The sequence below is a fragment of the Tamandua tetradactyla genome, chromosome 6 (genome assembly GCF_023851605.1).
Source record: "Tamandua tetradactyla isolate mTamTet1 chromosome 6, mTamTet1.pri, whole genome shotgun sequence".
Taxonomy (NCBI): Eukaryota; Metazoa; Chordata; class Mammalia; order Pilosa; family Myrmecophagidae; genus Tamandua; species Tamandua tetradactyla.
Window position 1 is genome coordinate 150,673,820 of NC_135332.1, and position 16,924 is coordinate 150,690,743.

Here is a 16,924-nt window from a genome sequence, read left to right on the forward strand (position 1 = left end):
ACCTGCTTCAATTACTTACCTTTGAAGGCAATGGAACACATATTCTCTGTGAGGAGAGCAAAAGATGAGGGGATGCTGGATTTGGCTAAATAAAAATAATTGTTATGGAGGAGATTTGCTCAGCCTCACTCTTATCAAAAAGGTAAGAGTGGAGGCCATCTATAGACAGCAAGGGATGGATGCTTTGATGGGGAAGGGGTAGAAATTTTAGAGTCAGACAAAACTGGATTTAAATCTTATTTTCTCCCCTCATTGGCTTTGTGATTTTAAACATGATTGCTGACAACTCTTTCCCTCAATTTTCTTGTTTGTAAAATGGTGATAAAAATCCCACCTCATTGGGCTATTGTAAGGATTAAATGAGTTATCTATATAATGGTTTTTATACAGAGAAATACCTAATAAATGTCATTATTGTTGATCTTCATGAGTCAAGGCGGTAGGGACAATAATGCCCCCCCATACACACACCCAAAATGTACACATCCTAATCATGGGCACTTGTAAATATGTTAGTTATACGAGAAAGAACCCCATTTGGGATCACAATGTCCTCTTCTATGAGGTAGGCCATGTATCCTGTTCAAAGGAGCTTACTAATCTAGGTCACCCTCATTCTTTCAACCAAGGAGGAGCAGTGCCCAAGTCCAGCTACAGAAAAGCCCTTTTAGTTTTCCTCACCTTTCTTTTGCAGGGACTGGCAGATCACTAATCCTAGCGACTTAAAGAAAATCACGGAGCTTCTTACTCGGGGTCTCCTCCATGAATTGGAGACACTTATTGAAGTTGTTATCAAAATATCCTTGCAAACTTGCACATTGGATAGCCATTCCTAATTAAATTATCCATAGGTTTTTCTCTGTCATTAAACAATTCTACCAAAAATTTCATAGGAAAAATGGTTTTATGCACACTCCAAATTAAGCCTAATTCACAATTATTGTGGAGCCCAAGTTCCTCTGAAGCAAAAATAGTTTTATTCAGAATTAAGGCAATCAAATTCAAGTTCTTAATGTTCAAAACAGTAGAATGGTAACAGTACTAGACCAGATATTAGATGACATGAGATCAGGTCTCTGCCACCCATGATGACATGAAGTTACCGGGTCAATAGAATTGGTCTTGAATTTTTCATCTAAATGTAGAAATTCTCCTCCTAACCACACTAAATTTTTCTGTCAGTCAAATAGGACTAAAGTTGGTATTGGGTGAAGGAGACTATCAAAGAGCATGCTTGAGTGAAGCAGGTTTCTGAATTCCATCTAAACCTGGAAGCTGAGCAAATTGAGTTGAGTTGCTGAAGATAGAGAGGAAATTTTGAGAAATTGTGTCAGACAGAAAAGGAAGAAAAATGAGAAGGCTTGCAATAGGGGTGACCTCTTAGAGAGAAAAAGAAAGATGTCTAATGGGGAATTGAATTAAGTTTCTGCTGTGTGGTATGCAAGAGAATTTTTGTTCTGTCCCCCTATTAAATCTTAGGTAAAAAATTCATTGTTTAGGTGAGTTGTGAAGTTGCATCTATTTTGATTTTGTGATGTTATGATGATTAATGTCTAAGGTTAAGCAGAGACCACCCACAGGGACCCATCCATATGTAGGTACCAAGATACAGTTGGAAAATGCAATGAGGCAGGAGTCAGGAGGTGGAAGTTCTAGTCATGTTCTATCATGGTTTTTTCACTGAGAACAGTTTTTCTTTTCATATGACAGAATTTGTTCTCGTCATACAAGGATGCTCCCTTATCCAATGGTAAATGCTTGAGAAAAAGCTTTGAGAAGGAAACAGATATTAACATTAGCATCAGAGTCATAGCAATTGATAGCTAGACCAAGATGAGGAAATTACACCCTCATGAAAAAGATGCTCTGTTCTACTGAAGATCTTGAAATATCTGAGTCATTGCAGATTGTGCAGTCACCAAAAAGAACTCTTCAGAAAGAGTAGCCATGGAAACAGCACACTGAATATCCCAAGGGGTGTATAAAAACATCTGAAAACTAACATTCAGAAATAGTGCTTGGCAAGCACTGTGAAAGGTAAGAGAATGTGTTTATGGGAAAAACAAGGGCCTTTTCATTATTATTGCTGCTATGAAAGGTCTACAGACAAGAATCCCAGTCCCACAGCAGGGTCTGTGTTGACAAACTTCACTAATGGCATTTGTGGTCTGCTCTTTGGAGGTCTTGTAATGACTTAGAATCTTGAGGTTGCATTTATCTACAGTAACATCTTAGACAGACATGGCAGTATGAAATGTTCTGCTCCAATAAAATCTGTTACTACATGGTTAGTCTCTTTATCCAGTAAGACTCCACAGAAAGCGTACCTCTGCTTAGAATGAAGGAACTGTCTCTAAAACTCCCTTCTATATACATGTAACTGCACTGCTTTTCTTGCCACACAGTTATTTTAATTAAAGCAAAATGAATTTACTTATATATCTGTTTTATTTAATTACATGGGTATGAACACATGAATTCATTCTTGTAAAAAATTTAAACTATACAGAGCACAGGGAAAATGTTTCCCTTTTCACTTTAATGACACTGCTTTCTGGGAAGCAAATGTGTAACCAGTTCTGTGTATACCCTTAATGCCCTTCCCTATATATTTGTACAGTTAGTCTTTGATTTGGGATTTATTACTTAACAAATGGATATGTTTTGACTTTCAACTTGCTTTTTTTTCATACAACAATGTCTTGGATATCTTTCCACTTCTGTATATCTAAATATACCTTCAAACTAACTGTTCTAAAATTACTTTACTGAACCAAGTACAGACCCAGAAATAGCTAAGAATAGGAGAGAGAACGGGCTTTATAATCAGAAAGATATATTCACATTCCATCTCTGCTACATAATATATAGTTGAATTTTAACAAATTTTATGAACTTTGTGGGTCTTAATTTCCTTATAAAAGGGGGAAGATAATAAATTTGTAAGGAGTGAAAATAAAGTCAAACTGTATTCAGCATATTGACTGGCACCCTATAGGTACACAATATACACTGTTTGTCCCTCTTTTTTTTACAGATTTCATTCAGAAAGAATAAAATTCTAGAGAAGACATGTACAAGAATTGGTGATAGTTGGCATTTAGTTGGCAATTAACACATTTTGTTTTGGGAGAAAATGAATTAAGCTGCAACCCTTGAGTGACAGGTAAAAGGGATCTGTGAGTCATATCAAATTTCTATTGTAAGTGGGTTTGAAGGCAGGGTGTAAATTTTACTCAAATCTGTACACCTCAGATAGCCTTACTGAGACTTTCATATGATCCTCACACAAAATATTTCTCAACTGAATGAATGAAAGATTGTCTTCCAAAACTGAAGCACCCACTTGACTGCACTAAACAGGTTTCCACTTTTCCCCATTATCCTCCTTCACAATTTCTATAAAGGTCTGAATAAATTAAATCTTGTTTAAATTGAGAAATTCCAGTTATTTTTCAAAATATCAATGAAAATTTGTTGAAAGAATTATAACCCTTTTAGAAACATAGGCTTCCAATCTCTGGAAAGGATAGTATTCAAAACAAAAATAACTCCATATGAAAAGTATATCTCATCTTTTCTTATAATCTCATGCTGACAGCTCTTGGGCATTCTCTCTTTCCGTCTCAATTCTTTACAGTTCTTTACCACCACAATGCCTCCTCCATTTCTCTTCTTCCTTCCGTTATATTGCTTCCAAGTTTGTGGCATAATTTAAGTAGAACAATTTCTGTTATTTCAAAGGAATAAGTCAATGTATAATTTCTATATTAATGGCAGGATTGTTTCCTTCCAAAAATTGTGTCCCCACTGCATATCAATTAAAATATAACTGCCTTACTATATTATATACATAGTCTGACCCCTGTCTACCTGTTCAAATTCATTTCAATCCACTTTTCCCCTCATTCACTAACCTATCCCTATGGTTTTCTTCCTGTTTCTCAAACTCGTGCATACCCCAGGGTCTTTGTGTTTGTATTTCACCTGCTGGAATATTCCAATCATTCTTCCTATTACTGACTCCTGGGCATTTTCAGACCTAGAATGATAAGACTGGCTCCTGGGCATTTTCAGACTTCAGCATAAATATCACATCCTCCAAGAATGTTACTGGTCTTTCTCTGTTTCTTTCAAAGTACAGGTCACAGTTTACTATGCCGCATTAATTTTTCAGCTCCCTGACAGCAGTTTCCTGGTCGACTTCTTTTAAACTTTGTATATATAGCACTTAATGTCATCTTCATCATATATGTAAGTTTGAATCTGTTGTGAACCCCAGAAAAATCAAGTTCTTTAATTCTCATTTTGTGTTTGCTGGGTAGGAGTTTTCTGAATGCTTCCATGGAGATGTGACCCATTCAATAGTGGGTCGTAACTTCTGATTAGATGGTTTCCATGGAGATGTGTCCCCACACATTCAAGGTGGGGTTGTTTATTGGAGCCCTTTAAGAGAGAACCATTTTGGAAAGAGCCAGGAGAGCCCAGGCAGCCAGAGACCTTTGGAGATGAAGAAGGAAAACTCCCCCTGGGGAGCTTCGAGAAACAAGAAGCCTGGAGAGAAAGCTAGCAGAGAAAGCTAACAGACATCACCATGCTCACCCTGTGCCTTTCCAGTTGAGAGAGAAACCCTGAATGTCATCGGCCTTCTTGAATCAAGGCATCTTTCTGTGATGCCTTAGATTGGACATTTCTATAGCCTTGCTTTAATTTTGACATTTTCATGGCCTTAGAACATGTAAACTTGAAACTTAATAAATTCCCCTTTTTAAAAGCCATTCCATTTCTGGCATTTTGTATTTCAGCAGCTTACAAACTAAAAGAGAATATATTTGATCTTATAAGAAAATGTTGAATGAGTAGATAATTAGAAGAATTAGTGAATATTCTATTAGCTTTTCTGAATTAGAGTTTACAGTTTCTAGGCAAAACATTTAGTAGAGATTCATATCCACCACAACTGAGATTCTGATGCTTTGACTACCACTGTGTTATGATTTACTTTAACAAATCATTCATTTCTCACTTTTCAATTAGGCAAGGGTGTTACTCTTTATTGATAGAGGCTTTCAAAGGTATTTAACCACACAATCATCAGAAACACAATAACAATGTGTAATAAACTCTAAAGGACTTATCTGAGCCAACAAACTATTTCATTATTAAATATAGTATCTTTCCATGCTGAACACTTAACCATTCCAGAATTTGTCATTCTTGAAGACACAGTTGATATTTCATATTCATTATATCAAAGTAGAACATTTTAGAATAGGGCACTAATTCAATCACTATTTTAAATGTATGTACTCAGAATACAAGGCCTTCATTAACATGCTTTTCTCCTAAAATTGGGGATAAAGAAATTAATCTTTTAATAATAAGGTTTATTAAATGTACAACATTAAATTTTCATGAACAAAGAATTGGATTTTATTTTTGTTAAAGTTTCCCCCCCTGCCAAGAAATCCTAATTACTTTGTGCTCTAAAACCATCCCTTCGGCATCAAACTCTCCCTGATGTCATTCCTATTTTGAACATACCTTTTGAAATTACTTGTTAAAAGAATGTTTAGGGTGGGCCACGGTGGCTCAACAGGCAGAGTTATTGCCTGCCATGCCAGAGACTTGGGCTCCATTCCCTCCACTACAACAAAGTAGCTGTCTCTTATGAATGTTTAGTCACTTAGTTTTTTTTTTTAAATCAGAGGTTTATAAGAATGCAAACTAATTATTATATGTCAACATAAAAATAGATTTGGCAATAACAAAAAGAAGTGTCCCTGATTAGGAGATACTCACCAGTATATTTAACCTTTTGTTCATTATTTCTAGAACTTGGAAATGGATTGTCACTGTGTTCATTCTGGAAAGTATTTACCAGGGAAAAGAACACAGGTTATTACCAAACTCCCCTGGAGAGAATATGATAATGGTGATAAATAATCATAGTAATAATAATAATAATGACAATTATAAGCAAATACTTATTGAATGTTTGTAATGTGCTAGACAGCATGGTAACTAATTTACATACTTTGGTTTGTTAATCCTCAAGTAGGAACACTTAGCATCCTATTTTATGAATGAGGAAACAAAGGACTATGCAAAACTATACATCTGAAAGAAGGGAGCTATTCTGAAGAGACTGTGCTCTTCTAGAAGAAGAAAAAAATTGAAAGTATATTTCTTCATCAGATGGACGGTGACAAAAGAATAGAAAGAGCCTGAACCCTTTTCTGGGAAACATTTCCCACCTGAATTGTTTAGTACGTGGGAAAAAGTAGAGGCAGAAGAGAAATGAAGAGAAAGATAGGGATGTTTATAGTCTCATTTTACAAAGCTAGAGATCAAGATAAATCATCTATAGTTGAAGGAAAAAGAAACAAATGTGGTAAGTATATTTTTTAAAGTTGCAAAGGTAATTGAAAACAAACATACCTCATAGAGGTAGAGAGGTCCTAAGACTAGCCAGCAGTCTTGAGTAGATCAACTCAACTTTTTCATCTTGAAGTATATTTGTAAAGGCCTTTGCTGCTGTAAATCTGGCAGCCTTGGAATGACAGAGAGGAAAAACCTTCCATTTCTCATGAAGATTGAGTAGGAAAAGGGATTGGGGAGAAGACTGCATATGCACTTCCATGCCTTTGCGCAAGCTCTTTCCCTTACCCTGGATGCTTTCTGATTGCCTGAGAAACCATTTAGACAGTTCACTGCCATGAAGCTTTCTGCAGACACTGACAGATTTATGAACTGGTCCCACTTCTCTCTGCATGTACCTCCATCTCGCCCTTTTCATTTTGTATTTTTACTCTCAATCTTACCACTGCTAACAACCACTATTAGATTTCAAGTTGCTTGTACAGCAGTCCAGAAAGTTTCATTGAATGAAAGAAAGTTTAGCAGTAGTAGGTAAACAAACAAACTTAACTAGGGCAACAAAAAAGAATGGCAAGTTCTAGAAACTTAGACCTATTGTATGCAGCTCCGGTTGGTTCTGTCCTAATATTGAAGTGAATTCTGAGAAGCATTGTGATTGCAAATGGTAAAAGAAAAAAAAAATGAGGAAAAGGAAGATGTTCACAAATATTGATAGGCGCTTATTTTAGTTTGTTAATGCTGCTGGAAATGCAATATACCAGAAATGGGTTGGCTTTTATAAAGGGACTTTATTAAGGTACAAGTTTACAGTTCTAATGCCATAAAAATGTCTGATCTAAGGCATCCAGATAAAAATACCTTGACACAAGAAAGAGCAATCTAGGAAGGCACATGGCTGATGCCTTCTGGTCCTTTGGCATCTGGTTTCAAAACAGATTTCCCTGGGCATTTTTTTTTCAGCATCTCCAAAGTTTCTCTGGCTGTGTGGACTCTGAAGTTTTTTCCAAAATGGTTCCCTCTTTTTTTTTTGACTCTTTTTAAAATTAATTAATTTATTAATTAAAAAATTAAGAACAAACAAAAACATTAACATATCATTCCGTTCTACATATATAATCAGTTATTCTCGATATCATCACAGTGTTGCATATTCATCATTTCTTAGAACATTTGCATCAATTCAGAAAAAGAAATAAAAATAACAGAAAAAGAAATAAAACAATAACAGAATATAAAAGATTATATGTACCATACCCCTTCCCCCTTGCTTTCATTTATCACTAGCATTTCAAACTAGATTTATTTTAACATTTGTTCCCCCTATTATTTATTTTTATTCCATATGTTCTACTCATCTGTTGACATTGTAGATAAAAGGAGCATCAGACACAAGGTTTTCACAATCACACACATTGTGAAAGCTATATCATTATTCAATCATCATCAAGAAACATGGCTACTGGAACACAGCTCTACATTTTCAGGCAGTTCCCTCCAGCCTCTCCACTACATCTTGAATAACAAGGTGATATCTACTTAAAGCATAAGAATAACCTCCAGGATAACCTCTCAACTCAGTTTGGAATCTCTCAGCCATTGACACTTTTTTCTCATTTCACTCTTCCCCCTTTGGGTCAAGAAGGTTTTCTCAATCCCTTGATGCTGAGTCTCAGCTCATTCTAGGATTTCTGTCCCATGTTGCCAGGAAGGTCCACACCCCGGGGAGTCATATCCCACGTAGACAGGGGGAGGGTGGTGAGATTGTTTGTTGTCTTGGCTGGAGAGAGAGGCCACATCTGAGCAACAAAAGAGGCTCTCTTGGGGGTTACCCTTAGGCCTAAATTTTAAGTAGACTTGACCTATCCTTTGTGGGGTTAAATTTCATATGAACGAACCCCAAGACTGGGGGCTCAGCCTATAACTTTGGTTGTACACACTGCTTGTGAGAATATCAAGAATTCAACTTGGGGAAGTTGAATTTCTCCCTGTTCTCACCATTCTTTGCAAATACTTTTCCACTCACTGATCGAATCACTCTGGGATTCATCGGGGCATCACTCTGGACAAACCAACAAAATCTCATGTCCTATCTGAGATTCCAAGTACTTATGGTGTTCAATCAAGCTATCTACATAAGTTATATTAGGAAATGCACTAGTCAAAATATAAATTTTGTAACAAATAAACATTTTTTGCTTTAGTCTCACACATAAGGTGACATTTTAAAATATTAATTACCATCTATTTTCAGCACCTCGCAATAATGACATTCCTTTGTTCTTCCTCATGCAAAAACATTTTTAGAATTTGTACATTTAGTCACTATTATTATACACTCTAGGCATTCCTAGATTATACCACCTCAATCTTTATCGTCTTTCTTTCTTTCTGATTTCATTTATGCCCCCAGCCCTCCTCCCTCTATCATTCTCACATTCAGCTTCATTCAGTGTTTTAACATAATTTAACATAACATATTTAACATAATAATTAACATATTACAGTTAGGTAGTATTGTTCTATCCATTTCTGAGTTTTTATATTCAGTCCTGTTGCACAATCTGTATCCCTTCAGCTCCAATTACCCAATATCTTACCCTATTTCTATCTCCTGATGGTCTCTGTTACCAATGAAATATTTCAAGTTTATTCATTAATGTCAGTTCATATCAGTGAGACCACAGTATTTGTCCTTTTGTTTTTGGCTAATCTCACTCAGCATAACGTCCTCAAGGTCCATCCATGTTGTTACATACTTCATAACTTTATTTCATTTTAATGCTGCATAATATTCCATCGTATGTATATACCACAGTTTGTTTACCCACTCTTCTGTTGATGGACATTTTGGCTGTTTCCATCTCATTGCAATTGTAAATAATGCTGCTATAAACATTGGTGTGCAAATGTCTGTTTGTGTCTTTGCCCTTATGTCTTTTGAGTAGATACCTAGCAATGGTATTGCCGGGTCATATGGCAATTCTATATTCAGCTTTTTGAGGAACCGCCAAACTGCCTTCCACAGTGGTTGCACCATTTGACATTCCCACTAACAATGAATAAGTGTGCCTCTTTCTCCACATCCTCTCCAGCACTTGTCATTTTCTGTTTTGTTGATAATGGCCATTCAGGTGGGCATGAGATGATATCCCATTGTGGTTTTGATTTGCATTTCTCTAATGGCCAGGGAAGTTGAGCATCTCTTCATGTGCCTTTTGGCCATTTGTATTTCCTCTTGTGAGAAGTATCTGTTCAAGTCTTTTTCCCATTTTGTAATTGGATTGGATGTCTTTTTGTTGTTGAGTTGAACAATCTCTTTATAAATTCTGGATACTAGACCTTTATCTGATATGTCATTTCCAAATATTATCTCCCATTGTGTAGGCTGTCTTTTTACTTTCTTGATATAGTTCTTTGATGCGCAAAAGTGTTTAATTTTGAGGAGTTCCCATTTCTTTCTTTCTTTCTTCAGGGCTCTTGCTTTGGGTGTAAGGTCTATAAAACTGCCTCCAATTACAAGATTTATAAGATATTTCCCTACATTTTCCTCTAACTGTTTTATGGTCTTATACCTGATGTTTAGATCTTTGATCCACAAAGTGGTTTCCTCTTGAAGGACTCCAGTAAGCAACCCCACCTTGAATGGGTAGAGACACATCTCCATGGAAACCACCTAATTAAAAGGTCACATCCACGATTGGGTGGGTCACATCTCCATGGAAACAACTTAATAAAAATGATCCCACCCAACAACATTGAATCAGGATGAAAAGGCCTGGCTTTCCTAGGAGTACACAACAGGTTCAAACCCACACAGGGCTGTTCTTGATTTGGTGATTAGTTAGAAAATAATAATTGCTAATTCTTATTGTCCCATGCATGAAGTTATTTTATAATCATCACTTATGTTTTCAGTACTATTGCCATCCCCAACTTAGAAATGAGGAATTTGAAGCATAGAAAGTCCATGTAAATTGCCCAAGCATCCACAGCTATAAGTAGCAGAATTTGGAATGCCCCCCACAAACCCTCCCCCCGCCACACACACACACAGGCTGTCACAGCAGTACTAACAGTTACTATGCTATACTCTCTCTGTTAGATGTAGGGGTGAGATTGAAAGAAGTAACAAGGACAATTTTCTTGTTTTTGGCTTATGTAAATGGGCAGTGCTTTCATCAAACAGAAGAAATTTAAATTCATTTTGTTTTACCTTTCATTTTTCCAGATTCACAGCCAAAGGACCAAAGAGATGAAGTAACTTGCCTGAGGTCACATAGAAAGGTTCCACTGTGTAATAGAAAAAATGGTTATTGTGCTTCTTTAGACCAAGTTCAAGTTGTAACTCTATGTATTAGTTGGCAAGTCTTTTGTTATGTTTGGGTCTCAGCTGTGTCATATGAAAATTGAAATTCCAGCATCTACCTCCAGAGGAGGCTGTAACCATGAAGCTAACAGAGTTGAAGCTTCAAGGCTCCTCACTTTTATAAACCTCTTTCAAGGTCCTCTACCTATTTTTGTATTCAAATCTTATTTCCCCCCCCCCCCCCCAGGAGGCCTCCAAAGATATATAAGCTTCAGGTCCCACAAAAGCTGAATCTGCCCTGGATATATTTCACCAGATAATTTGTAGCTTTATTTATATATCTGGAAAAAAAAATCAAGGTTCTTCATATCTAAGCCAGAGTTTCTGCCTCTGCCTCCCATTTCTAAATTTTTGAATCTCTCTCGAGCCTTTCCTTCTAGCCCCTACTGATAACTGAGGTTCAAGAACTTCCATACAACCCCCTTAGGCAGTGCTGTGGGCTGTAAAATAAACTCTTTCCTACCTACCTAGAGATACAATCTAATTACTCCCCTCAGTTACATTTCTTAAGGTTAAAGTATTTTTTTTAAACCAAGGAGCAAAGAACGGTGGATGCTGCAAAGTTTTAACCCCACACTTCCAGGGTATTTGTATTTTAAGGGAGATTGCATGTTGAAACAAAGGAATGGATAAATACGTAAGGGTAGACTCTTCAGCTGTTGAATCGGCTCCTACTTTCTTGCAAGGCAAGGTTCCCACTCTGGTCCTATTTGGAATCCAAGGATGGCAGTTGTGCCCCAGGAAGTCTGGCAGAAATTCTTTAGGGAAGTGAGGTCATAGTCATTAAAACAGATTTATTCCAAAACCTCAATTCTGAGCAAATGTTTAGCCAAGGTTGTTAAAATGAAAAATAGAATTATGGGCTATGTTAGTTATGTTTTTTATGGTACTTCAGTTGAATTCAGCAGCAGTTAAAATTTTATACCTAGAAAATATCTACGTATTTCATAAGTACAAATTCAACTGTGGATGGCTTAAAACATTTTTTAGTTAATGAAGCATTTCAAATGCACTTATTTTCTTATAAAAGAAAGAAAAAAATCAAATAAAATTATTACTGAGTTTTAATCAAGATCGAGTATACTTGATACAGGTTTTTCACAGATAGTTTAAAATCCTTTTTCATAAAGTCAGTACAGCCAGAATAGTCATATAATATGCTAATTATTTATATTAATTATTAAAATATTCTCACCTCCTAAATAATAATTTTATAAGTATTAGACATGGCAGTTATTTTGGATTTTCTGCTGCATATAAATTAGTTCATGAATGATTTAATTTCAATTCATTTAACTTCAAGGTGATAATCATGAAGGTCTAAGAACAAAATCTTTTCAAAAAATCTTGATACTGAGAAGATGGATGCATAACTAATAAAAGCACAATGCAGATTTAAAATGCGATGTAGTGGGAACCAGTGCTGTGGTGCTTGCTGTTTTCTGTTCCCCAGAAAAACAGCTGTGCTGTCACTGGAGATTCTCTCATTCTTAGCTCTCACATCTTGGAGTACAAAGGCCAAAACTGCCTTATTGGACCTGTGCTCCCCACCAGTGATACCTTCTGGTCCCACTAAAAGGCAGGAGAAAAAGCCCTGTATATAGTGGCTTCAGCTGGGTGAATTTTTGCTTCAGAATACAGACAAGAAGACTTTTTGAACTAAACTGTAATATATAAATGAACACTGGTATCCAGAGAGTTCACTACAGATCCTCAAATATGAGGACTCCCACCCCTGTCCCCTCATTTATTTTCTTTCTCTGAGCATGATAGTATGATTTTGGTAAGGTTTAAAGTAAATACCACATTCATCTATTCAATTCTCTTGGGATAGGAAGCTGCATGCATGTTTGTATTTTGTCTAATTTTGACTACATGCTGCCATTCATGCTCACAGAAAGAAAACACAAGTTAAACTTTCTATAGTTTTTTCAAGCTTTATTTTGCCCTCTTCTTTTTAAAAAAAAAAAAAAAAAAAACTTGGTCAAATGGCCCTTATAGTACTTTGTGGCACAATCCAAACTGATTAAACAAATAGACACAAATTCAACTATTCAAATAAGAAGTTTATTTTTCTTTCATGTCATGGTCCAGAGATAGAGGTTCCAGGGGTGCAAGGGAGGCTCTGCAATCTCTAATTCATCCAAAGAAGCTGCTCTTGTTCTCTTCATCATGAGGCCTGTGAGAAGGGAGAAAGGGCATGGAGAAAACACAGATTCAATTTTAGGGACACAAGCAGGAGTACCACACATCACATCCATACTCCCCTAAAATTGGAGTATGCTCCATTGGCTAGAACTTAGTCTCATAAAGCTGAAAGGGAGGCTAGGAAATATAGTCTAAGGGCAGCCATGCGTCCAGCTAAAACTCTGACCTGTGTTACGATTCTACCTGGGGCTTGCTATAATCGCCACCATATATTCTTTCCCCATCCATGATTGCTCTAACAATAGAGTCTGCCAGGTTGCAGGGCTGCTTGCACACTGCATTCTGGATCTACTTCAGAGCCCTTTCCTGCTCCTAGCCCCTCTCAAAGCTGGTAGCTTTCCATGTTCTTGGTCCATATAAGGATCAGACAGTAGCCCTAGATATGGAAAGTGGTGCCTCAGAACTCAAAGTGCTTCCTTCTTTATGACAGGGGATGCCATAAAGTTATCCTTCATTTTGGAGAAGAGATCCCAGCACTCCCTTGATTTCTGGACAACTAAACATTCCAGGGAACTAAGAAGTCCCTGAATCTTCATAGATTTTATCTTACTACCAAGAACACATGTAACTTCTATCACACTACCCACCCCTTGCTCATACTATTCAATCTGCATGGTGCCACTGACACGATAGATAAATCTCTGTTCAGAGGGACTTCGTCCAGATCTCTTCAGACTACATTTTGATGTGGGGAGGGAAGATGGTGGTGATGGTGGGGGTAGTGGGAGTTAGAACAGCTCTGAAGCAAAAGCATAAATGAGTATTTTTGACTCATTCACGTGAATGCAACCTGTGTTTGATCCATTTCTCTGGTTGGATGTTTTGGTTTGGTAAAGCTGCCTAATGCAATATAGCAAAAATACATTGGCTTTTACAATTGGGATTTATTAATTTATAATTTTACAATTCTAAGACCATGAAAATGTCCAAATTAAGGCAACAACAGGACGATACCTTCTCTAAAGAAAGACTGCTGGCGATCTGGGACTTCTCTGTCACATGGCCAGGTACATGGTGAAGTCTGCTGCTTCTTCTCTCTTGGTTTTCACTGTTTTAAGCCTCTGACTTCAGTGGCTTCTTCTCTGTTCTTTGTATGTCCTCTCTCAGCCCTCCAGGGGCTTTTTCTCTAAACTTCTCTGGTTTTTTTTCCCATCTTTTATCCTCATACGAAGGACTCCGCTAAGAGGATAAAAACCCTCTTGAATGAGGTGGGTCACACCTCAGTTGAAATAACCTAATCAAAAGGTCCCACCTATAATAGGTCTATATCCACAGGGATGGATTAAAAGATCACAATCTATTCTGGAACACAAAACCTTACAAACTACTACACTGGAATAGAGAACAATGCAGTCATCAAATCAGTGGCTGCATACCAAGTACTTGAGACATTATGAATTGTCTCTAGCAATGGTACTACAGCAGTAGACAGCTGTGAATAAGGTTATTACTCAGTTGAGCTTGCAGTGATTTACACTACAGTCAGTCTCCAGGATTTATCCATTTCTGCAGGGGCCAGCCAGGAAATTTAGACAGAGATAAGATAGGGACCACCACACCTGCATCTTTTAAATATTCTTAATGGTGGTATACTCTCTGTATGAGTCACTATAAATTATTTAATTCTCTCTCAATTTCTCTACTTGTGTATAGGTGTGCTGGTTTGAAAGGATATATGTCCCCTATAAAAGCCATGTTTTAATCTAAATCCCATTTTGTAAAGGCAGAATAATCCCTATTCAATATTGTATGTTCGAAACTGTAATTAGATCATCTCCCTGGAGATGTGATTTAATCAAGTGTTAACCTGGATTAGGTGATGACATGTCTCTGCCCATTTGGGTGGGTCTTGATAAATTTCTGAAGTCCTATAAAAGAGGAAACATTTTGGAGAATGAGATTTGGAGAGAGCAGAGCAGAATGACATAGCCACGAGAAGCAGAGTCCACCAGCCAGTGACCTTTGGAGATGAAGAAGGAACATGCCTTCCAGGGAGCTTCATGAAAAAGGAAGCCAGGAGAAGAAGTTAGCAGATGATGCTGTGCTCGGCATGTGCCCTTCCGGATAAGAGAGGAACCCTGACTGTGTTTACCATGTGCCTTTCCAGATGAGAAAGAAACTCTGACTGTGTTCACCACATGCCCTTCCACTTGAGAAAGAAACCCTGAACTTCATAGGCCTTCTTGAACCAAGGTATCTTTCCCTGGATGGATGCTTTTGACTGGATATTTCTATAGACTTGTTTTAATTGGGACATTTTCTCAGCCTTAGAACTGTAAACTAGCAACTTATTAAATTCCCTTTTTTAAAAGCCATTCTGTTTCTGGTATATTGCATTCTGACAGCTAGCAAACTAGAACAATAGGGTTAGTAATATTTGCCTTCAAGTTATCTGGTATGGAATGCTATTAAATAAACAGATGAATATATAATATTTCCTTAATAGTGGTAAATATTTGTTGTTGTAGAAGTACATTGGGAAGGCTAATGAACACTCTGAAAAAGAGATGTAAGCAATTTAATAGGATTGAATGCTATTTCAGTACAATTTTGCTCTCCTAGATATTGGCAAAGGATGAAAAGCAGCTGTAACTGTGTGGTCAGTCCAACTACTGAGCATCAACTGCTGAGAATGCATAACTCCTGCCAATGTGTAATCCTGGAAGACAAAGCTACTCAGAATCTTAAACACTGGCAGAACCTGAAATGGAAAAATTTTATTCTCCCCATATTTCAAAAGTGCCCAAAGGACCAACTCAAGATTCATATTCATTCATTTTATTGTTACTAAACTAGAATCTTGAGTAGCAGCAATGAGAAATTTAGAAATTCATTTATTACATTTTTAGTTCGATTTCATTTCCAAACAAATTCAGTTGCTCCTAGGTATTTTTATATGAAAATGTGGAATGGGTATGCAGACCTGTGAACATCTAACATACTATTCTTGATACTTACATTCACTAAAGTTCTTTAACAAAAACAAAACTCAAAATTAAAAATAAAAATAAATGACTTATTTGTTCCAAATACATAGTATGATTTATGAGTTTGAATTTGTTGCCTACTATATACATTGACCAATGCCCTTTATACAACAATGCATGAGTATTAGAAATGCTTTTCCTCAAGGGAAAAGAGATCCATTAAATATGATAGATTAGAATAAAATCACACTTTAAATTAAACATGTCTACCATTATGAAGCCTTTTTAAAAATATAGTGGTAATTAATTTTGGTAAGTGAATATATATTTCTAATTTATTTACTAAGTTGATTTATAGTCAATGAAAACTGAAGTGTCAGTTATGCCAGTTCATTATGATTAAGTAATCATATTAAATACAAAATATCCATTTTAGTAAACCTGTTTTTGATTTTTTGAGGGGGAAGTTATTACCATCCTGCAGAGTTCTATTTGTCAAATACTCTTTTTTTAATTTGCAAAGCAAATTCTCAAGTGAAAATAAACAATAAATCTAGCATCCACCTTCTAAAAGGATAATAATGATTGATTAAAAGTAGAGAATAATCACTTCAGCAAAATTAGGAAGTTCCTTGATGTTATTCCAGTAAATGACAGTCATATAAAAAGTACCAAGCATAATTTAAACTTAGGAAATTGACAGCACATTGACAGCAAGTACATTAATTTAAAATGTCTGGGTCAGTTGTTTTAATTCTCAGAAATCAGAAACTATCCCCATATTGCTAATTTAATTCTTAGCCTCCACAATATACTCTGACATCATTTTATTATCATTTCTTATTTCTTTATTCAGTGGTCTCAGTGTGAAATACATAGGTAAAAATATATACAAAATAAATACAAAATTTAATAAAAAATTAAAAAGCAAGCATCCATGTAATAATCAAGAAATAAAAATACTGTCAGCAGTCCAGAAGCTCTTAATCTGTCCTTTTCCTATTTCAGCCCTTGTTCTACCAAAGATCAACATTACCTAGTA

At 36.3% G+C, this 16,924-nt stretch overlaps 1 long non-coding RNA gene across 2 annotated transcripts; it reads left to right on the plus strand.

The window, feature by feature from the left end:
• Positions 1-1,944: 1,944 nt before the first annotated feature.
• LOC143688951 (uncharacterized) lies at positions 1,945-15,586 on the plus strand. 2 transcript variants are annotated; one of them, XR_013178407.1, is made up of 4 exons: positions 1,945-2,037; positions 3,038-3,166; positions 10,610-10,665; positions 15,518-15,586. It is a non-coding gene; the product is annotated as an uncharacterized LOC143688951 (long non-coding RNA). The 2 variants fall into 2 exon arrangements; XR_013178406.1 differs by lacking the exon at positions 15,518-15,586 and having other exon boundaries at positions 10,610-11,025.
• Positions 15,587-16,924: the final 1,338 nt, after the last annotated feature.